Source organism: Nothoprocta perdicaria, unplaced genomic scaffold (genome assembly GCF_003342845.1).
Source record: "Nothoprocta perdicaria isolate Ctin4 unplaced genomic scaffold, notPer1 scaffold_295, whole genome shotgun sequence".
NCBI classification, from domain to species: Eukaryota; Metazoa; Chordata; class Aves; order Tinamiformes; family Tinamidae; genus Nothoprocta; species Nothoprocta perdicaria.
In genome coordinates this window covers 538621-547214 of record NW_020455527.1, presented here as the reverse complement: position 1 = coordinate 547214, position 8594 = coordinate 538621, and the positions used below count along the sequence as shown (strand labels likewise).

General features: G+C 39.2%; 1 long non-coding RNA gene across 1 annotated transcript in view; it reads right to left on the bottom strand.

The window, feature by feature from the left end:
- Window positions 1-534: 534 nt before the first annotated feature.
- Window positions 535-8594, bottom strand: part of LOC112949429 — a 61808-nt gene continuing 53748 nt past the window's right edge. Inside the window, exon 3 of the long non-coding RNA XR_003249824.1 lies at window positions 535-569. This is a non-coding gene — a long non-coding RNA (uncharacterized LOC112949429). The remainder of the gene's footprint in view (window positions 570-8594) is intronic.

The window sequence follows — 8594 nt, the reverse complement described above, 5'->3', positions numbered from 1 at the left end:
TTTTGGACCAGGTTCAGTAAGAGGATGTTTGTTTTCTTCACTTGTTTGCTTTTAAGAAATGCCATCCCTATTTGCTATGATTTATAAGTCCATACATAAATAATTCTGGGACAAATTACCAAATGTTGTGATTTTTGAAGCATATTTTCTATGTATTTATGTGCATAAGCCACTGCACATTTTTAAATATTATATTTCACTGGATCCTGCATCTTCTAGGATGCTATCTTGCCACAAATGTGTCCCATATTGTCAGTAGAACATTAATTTCAACTTTGACAAATGTAAATGCCACTGATTTGTAAAAGCTGAAATCCACCAGTAAGAGATTCTTTAAATACAGATTACCACAAGGCAAAGAAAAAATATAGCCAAGAAATCCCCTTCTGCCTTCTCTTGTAAACAACCAAATTGACAGGAGAAGTTGATGTTGCAGTGCCTCCAGTATGCTGGGCCCTGCGGTTTCATTCGGAGAGTCTCGGTTTAGGTCAAGATTTGCAGCTGCTGTTGCAGGGATTTTCCCAGCTCTGTACGTATCAGGTGTTGGCTGATGCTTTGAGCACTGAGACCTGTCATCACATTGACAAGGTGTGACATAAGGGGAAGTTACACAAGCAACAAGGCAGAAATATGAAAGAAAATCTATGCAGATACTAACCAACATTTTAGCTAGAAATTGTTAAAAAGGTTTAGAGTTCCCTCAGTAAGAGAGAAGGGTTTTTTTGATCCCAATCTTGTGATATATTACTGTGTCATCTACTATATAAAGCTCCACTAAGAAAAAAAAGCAATAGAAAATTTTTGAAGAACTAAGCTGTCATTCTGTGCTATGCCATTAACTCAGGGGTGGGTCTGCCAAGGGGGCGCTTACCACTATATGACTGTTTCAATCTGAAAAATGAGAAAATTTAATCCTGGTAGAATACATTAATCTTTACCCAATTCTATGTGACATTGTCAGCAGTTAATTTAACAGCAGAGTTTCACAAATGAAAGATCAATGCAGGGGAACTTCCTCTGAATTCTTAGTTTATGCAAAGAACGTTCTAAAACCTAGAGCCCAGATCGAAGATGCCTGGAGTCCTGGAGTTAACTAAACTAACAAGCAGTCAGACCAAAGTTTCATATATACATGGTCAAACCCTGAGGTCCTCTACTGACTTCTTTCTGTCTTGAACTCCTATAGGTTTCCAGAGGTGGAAAATGTGACCAAATCAATGATATTATTTCCTTCTAGTAATGAACTCCATATGTTCTCCAGACCTTAACATATCCACTGCTACATTAAAACAGAGTTGGGTCTACAAAAAATCAGTTAAAAAAACCCAAAACACTACTAGAGCCAGTTTTAATAGTTCTTTCCTAGGAAGCTATGAAAGATACTTCGCCCATAAACATAGGTTCCAGGAGTCAAGAATGTGAGTGTTGCCCACATCACTCAGGCAGGCTTGAGAGATACAACACTTGTTTCTAGTGTGGCTGATAACTGCYGTGCTACATCTGAAGGAGAAAGACACCTTGTGGCAGAACATTAGTACAGATCCGCATTTTTGCTTTCTTGTAAAATAGTTACTTCACCCATTGGAGCTTTCCAAGTCCATCAGAAAAGGTACGTGTGGGTAAGCATGAGTATTTCAAGTTCCCTGGGCTCATACCCTGCCACAAGTTGACGGTTCCCTCAGCAGGTTCCCTGCTTTTGTGTTTTGGGAAASAGGGTCTCATACAACAGCCCTGACAGCTAGTTTAATCCAGTCTTGATTTACACTTAACAAATGCAACTTTATTGTCTACACACCAGTAATTTCCACATCCTATATGCCATTTGTGCATCAAGAATAAAATTAGATATTTTTGCATTTAACCATAAAGAAATGAAGCAGAAAGTTCAGCTCAGATTTGACCAAAACAGTACAAAGAAGGTATTAATAGTAGCTAAAAACCACCATTCTGCTTATTCAAAATAAAGGGCAAGAATGATGGTGGGGAAGATGCATACACTCGCTTCCATTATGTACAGTGCAGCAATCAGCTTGGACACCTTTGACTCTTGACCAGTTTGTACAGCACCAGTTTTCAGTTTAACAGCCAGCATCAAATGTGTAAGATGGAGCTCAACTGTGAGTAGCACACATTGCACAGAGTCCATATCCAGGACAAGTTCACCTTTTAAATAAGGCTACCCCAACACCAGTTTTAACAGCCGTGTTAGCAGCTCTGATAGAACAAGAAGCATTTGTTTGCCTTTCTAGCAAGCCACATCTGACTCAATTAGGATGTATGAGATTCTTCAGATTTGGTTTCCTTAAAAAATTGGTCTGATTAGTAGTATTTCAGTATTTTCCACATTCTCCAGCTTTCATTTGTAGAGAAAAGCAAAACACAGCTCTCAGATATTGCTTAGGATGCAATGTGTGAAATTAGCTAGAAAAATAACCCATGAAGAACAATCTGTGACATTGATTGTCATGTCATTTGAATTAAGCAAGGTGGGAAGGATAACTGTGAGGATTTATTCTGATGTTATGACTCGCTATTAGAAGTGAACTGGGAAAGATTTGCAAAAGAGCAGGATATTTCATTCTTAGGATGTTGCAATACAGTCCATTCAGTGGCCAGTATTAACTGCCACCTGGTAATTAGCTGCTGCCCTGAGCCAGAGATATTGACAGTGTCAGCGGAATTTAAATCAAGTTACTCATGTCACAGATTCATCATTGATGGCAATAATTTGATTGTTAGTGCTTATCTGAAGAAGGGTATCAAAGATGTGTGGCAAGCTTAGACTTGTGCAGAAAAGTTAAGGGCTGCAGCACTTTTTAGAGGCAGACAAGGATCAGAACTGGTTTTGCTAGACTTGACAGAACTAAAAGCAGACCAAAAACCCATGCAAAATTAAGTATAGCAATTTAAACAGTTCTATTTTATAGCTATAGTTAAGCTATTTAAACAATTCTAATTTTCCAATAATCTGTTTTTTTCCAGTAACCACAATGACAATGATGATGTCTCAAAGAAATTACAATTTCTCACCACAGTTGATTGGGATTACTTTAACAAAAAGGTGCTCTACCATCTATGTTTTACACTTAATATGAATGTATAGTTGCTGTATCCCTAACTAAATTTTAAAACTGGAATATATATGGTATTATTGAAACTATGCTGTGTAACTTTCCTGTGGAAAAACAAGAGAAAACATACTAAAAAGTGGGAGAAGCCTGAGAATGTCATTTAGTAAAGTCCAGACATGATTCATGGTGCTTAAAGTCATTAGTATCCTCGATCCAAATAAAACAGAAAGATTAAATTCAGGTGCTGTACAAATAGATACTTTCTAGTTCTATTTGGAGAGGGATAGATTTAGAGAAAAAAATGAGCTTACAGAGGGGATCAACAGTATATTACAGCTTTGATAGCAGACAAAAATCTCTAKAGTACATCAAAAGGTGCAAGGGACAGTTAACTACTCCCTGTTAATCATTTACTACATATTGCCAAGAAATCACTCTTTTCTCCCTAATGAACTACAAGCAGCAGGTCACACAGCATTCCCTTTGCTTCTCAGATAAAGCTCTTCAAACACCTACTAGCCTCAGTCTATTTTTTACATAGAATGCCAGCAGCAAAATACAGTCTTTGCAAAGGCAGCCCAGCAACAAGACCRTCCACAGAGCTCTGAGAGAGACCTCTAGAGCAACTAGCACCTGAGAACGGCGGTTGGGTTGTACTCATCATGGATGTCTGGACAGGAGGACAAGCGCATCCTAGGCACAGCACCCTGCGTCGGTCGCTCTCTGCGAGCACGGCGGGGAAGTGGAGGTTTCCAGGCCATCTTGTAACCATCTCTAATCGCACAAACATGGCCTTTGGGGCCTCCTGTCATCATGGTAGCCTAAAGCAATGGTGCTAAGCTACCAATCACACCTTCCCTACAGCAAAAGGACAAGCAAGGAAACTTAAGAGCAGACACCTCTGACATGGTTTCTCTTGAATTCTCGCACATGTGCTGCATCATTCTGATGCATGCTACAAGACATTGAAATTCAACAGCCAAGTGATAAAAAATATATTATGAATTAGTCCACAGCAGCTCTTCYCCGAGATGGTTAGTCTGAAATGCCCATCATCTAATTATAGCAAATTTGGTGAAAAGCAAGTCAGAATCAATCAGTATCATTTAACAGAATTATAAATATTTCCTACAATYATATCAGGATAGCAGTTGGCCATAATGCCAAAAAGAGTCTTGAAAATGGAAAAGTTATAAATAAATAGATAAGCTTTTTGTTTGRTTTGCTTCCCGCTTAGAAAAGAATATGATTTTTTCATCAGGCTAAAAAGAAGTTCAATAGTGTTTTCAGGCACTGACAGAGTAAATTGAGACTAGAAGCAGAAATTAGACCAATTACTTGCCTGACCTTGTGAATCACTGTAATGAAGGATGTGGGTTTACACTTTCAAATTCACCAAATATTGCCGCATTTGCCACATGTTTAAGGCTCCACCCTGTAGGGAATCACAGTCATCTCCATTTCAAAAAAAAAAGGAACTCATGCACAAAGACCATCTGAAAGGAGCTCTGGCCAAATCCCTTTCCCCTTTCCCTTCTYATCCTAAGCCACAGAAAAAGGAAGCATGGATAAAGGCTGAGAGTTGCAGCAGAGGATGCCTTGTGGCTAAAAACAGGCTCCTCTGTGCATCAGGGCACTATTTCTGGAGGGATACTTGCTGTGCAGCACAGGGCAGCCAGCGAGGGCAGCCGTCTGCAGCAAAGCAGCTCAAGCTCCAAGCAGAGCACTGCGCTAACACGTTCAATTTGTTCAGCATTAGCTTGGCTACCTCTGCAGGGCACCTGCAGAAAGAGCCTGTCATCAGGCCCCAAACACTGTGCTAACAATCTTTCATCTCAATGTCCCTCAGGAGCAAAGAATGAAAGACACGTCAATGGTTGCTTCTTCACAGSAATGATGCCCCTTTCTGTTTGCAAGCTCTAAATTAAGAGCATTTCTTGTGCTTTCATGTGTACTTTTTAAAAAATAATAAATTCTTACAAAATTGATTCTTTTATGTCTTAAGAAATTCACYAAGTATGTTTTCCTGAAATTGAAAAGGGAGCTTAGCAGAGTGATTAGATCCATTCCCCAAAAAGCTTCCACAGTTTTTACAATCAATCAAGAAACAAGTGTTGACACTCCAAAATATGAAGAAATATGGTTACTTTAGCTGCCAGCAATTGTACCAAAAGGACAACATAAAGAACAAAATTTTATCACATATTTAATCACTCTCAGATGAAGCACACAGCCCTAGAACGGTAATCCTGTATAAAAGCAAACTGGATTAAAAAGCAACATGGAAAAATATACATATCTATCTGGAATGTGACACCCACCCTCACAGTACTTTAATATTTTATCATGACTTTTTTCCCCCTCCTGAAGTTAGCTTTAARGTGCCATGGCAGCTAAAAACATCCTGTAGATTACGGAGAAAAAAAAAAATCAGCACTCTTCCTGCTTTCACATATGATAGTTCTCACCATCAAACCTGTGCCACTTGATTATGATAAGCTCACATTGGAAAAAGAGCTGTCAACACCAGGAAAATAAAGCCTATGAAAGCATAGGATGGTGACCAACTTCACCACTCGCTGGCTGGTTCAAGTAACCAGCCAACACAGGACACTTGGTGTTCTTGGCCTAYAGGACCTCAGGAGGTGTCAGTACCCAACAGCCCCAATTATCTCCTGAGGAARAAATAGTTTGTAGTACTGTTCTGGATGGCACTGTCCTCCCCACATCTGGGCTTCAGGGGGGACTCCGAGAGGCCCCAGTGCACAGAGAAGAGTGCTCAGTGGAGAGCAGAGGGGAAGTATTGGCAACTTATGCTTGGAGAGGAAAAGTGTTATGACGCTTGCAGCTCTTTCCACTTCACTCATAACTCCGAGGGACGGTACGACTGTTATAGATCCCAGTTAAATTCTCAGAAAATGAGTTGGGAGCATTTCAAATAGCAAAATGAAAAATGCTTTCTGATTACAACTAATACACTTAGGTCCATGCAAAAGGGTTAGTTCCCCAGATAACAACTTTATATGATGCAGGTAAGGAGTGCAATAGGAGAAAAACAGTTCAGAATTGTGTGCTACTTCGGAATCACTTAAATAGCAGTAGCCTTGAAAAGGCTTTGCTGGCAGTAGAACATCTGAGTACAAAACTGCAAAGCCACTTTGAAAACTCAGAGAGGAAATGCGGTCCAATTGGATCAATAATTTGGAGCACAGGACCCAGCCATTGTGACCACACAACAGAAATAATTGCAATCACTGCTAAAAAAAGTAACCGATCTCAACACAGCTGAGATCAGGCTAATGATTCACTTTGTTTTGAGGGTAATTTCATCCTTGAACTTTAATTCCTTTTCAATAATTCACATTTCAAACAAATTAATCTATTTTAAAAGTTTCAGAAAAAAAAGATTCCAAGTTATATGGTGCTGGAAAAACCTACAGAATATAACTGCAAGCTTCCAAACTTAAAGTCAATCTGATGATATACTTGAATACTGATAACCCGGGCACCGATCCATCTCCAGAAAGAGCTATGCCTGCTATGATTCTCTCTCTGGTAGCTGTCAAACAAAGAGATGTCATTCTGTCTACAGTTAAACAACAACAGATGGGACAGACCCTCCGCCAAGGTAAAGTAGCATCCTGCTAGTGCTTTCAAAGGGAGCCTTACCATGGCTCGCACGAGTTGAAGATCTGTTCCAGAACTCCACTCCAAAGCTAGGGTTAATCTCTAACATAAGCCAAGATCACCAAAGAAGAACCTGTGCCTTAAAGTCAGCCTGATGGTGGTGGTACCATTATGGTGCACACCTTTGTCCACTGGCCTTTTCGCTTCATTTAGAGGATACTCCTTTTCTGTAGTTCATCAACGTCAGTATCCTGTAAAATCAGTAGATTCTTGGCATAACTGGAGACCAGTCTTATCTGATTTAATGTATTGTGCCTTACTGGCTACCTAAACTGTCTTTACAGCTCCCACTAGAAAAATTTTTAGAAAACAATTCATTTAGTTGTAAGATGGACGCCTAAAAAGAACCAAGTGATTCAAGTTCTCTGCAAATGAGTATCTGACTTCATTGGGCAAGAAGGCATAGGAACAACTTGCACTGATGCAGWTATCTGCTCTGCAGTCATTTACAGAGAGGTGAACTGAATTCAATGCGTAGGTAACTACAACACTGAATTAGCAATGTAATCCAGTCTCACCTTTGCTAAATCACAGTTCTTTCAATTTATGTAACATTATAGATAAATTAAGATTCCAAAATGATGATCAGTAACATTTCTGCAGTTTGTATGAGCATTATTAGTCTATTTTATAACCAATTATAGTTATCCACTAAGAATATATATCAACTGTACACGTACATTTTCAAGTATACAAAAATCCATTGGAAGAATGCAAGAAAACAGAAAGAATGCTTCCTACGCCCAATCTTCATTCTAAAACCTCAGTTACASTAAAAACACTTGATATTTTGATCCACAAGCATAGTGTTTTGGATATAATGCAATAGGTAAGAGAATTATTTGTTATTCTTAGGTGATTTCATCTTAAAGTTACCTTAATTCATTGAAATTTACTGGAGAATGTAGTACACTGTGTAGGACATTTTGGACATGTATTTGCCAAGCTGTTGTGATTTTTTTCTTAATGTGTACTGGAAATGTAGATTCATGGACACTGCAGACGTAAAATACCTATTGGATCATCCATTCAAAACTTCTGCCAATACAGGCTTGTTCCCCACAAAACATTTCCTGGTATTTTGTCCAGTCTAATTTCAAAGTCCATCCAGGTGTATGAACTATGCTATTATGAGCAAATATATTATTAAAGTGTGCAATATGTTTTGTCTTTAATTTTTACCCAGAGAGCTCTTTTTATTACCAAATGTGGGCAACAAAAGATGACTTCTGTTTACTCTCGTCTGGAAGGGACCACCCAAAAACCCACTTAACAAGGGCCCCACATCAAATGGTCTGTATACTCAGCAGCACCCACAGTGGCTAAGCCTCAACACAAAGATAACCAAACAGTCCTTGTAAGTCTGCACAATGCATAGCTACAGCATAGGGGAGTTGAAGGTCACCCCAAAATGCAGTGAGAAAGTTTTATAAACACCCAGGGAGCAGAGTGCACGCTGAGCTCCCTACTGCTGTGGGTACATTGCTGTTAGCTTAAAGCTAATTCTTGTAAATAAGCTGCAGTGACTGACTCCAGCACGGACACATGCAAAGGGACACACTGCTTGAGAAAGAGAGTGTTATAAGGGCCTTAAGAGGGATACAAGGGCATTAAAGAAAAACTAATTGCATAGCAAGAAAGAAGAGCTTTTTAAAAAACTGTTCATACCAGCTCATCTATCTGAGATCACTTGGAACGCTGATGTAGTAAACAGGCACTTTCCTGTATACCAGAACCTTGATTGATTTCATTGATCCTATATGAGGCCAGTAAATGCTTGAGAAGAGAAAGAAGGGGCTTCTATTTTACAGAGCAAGCTAAATGCAACTGTCCAGA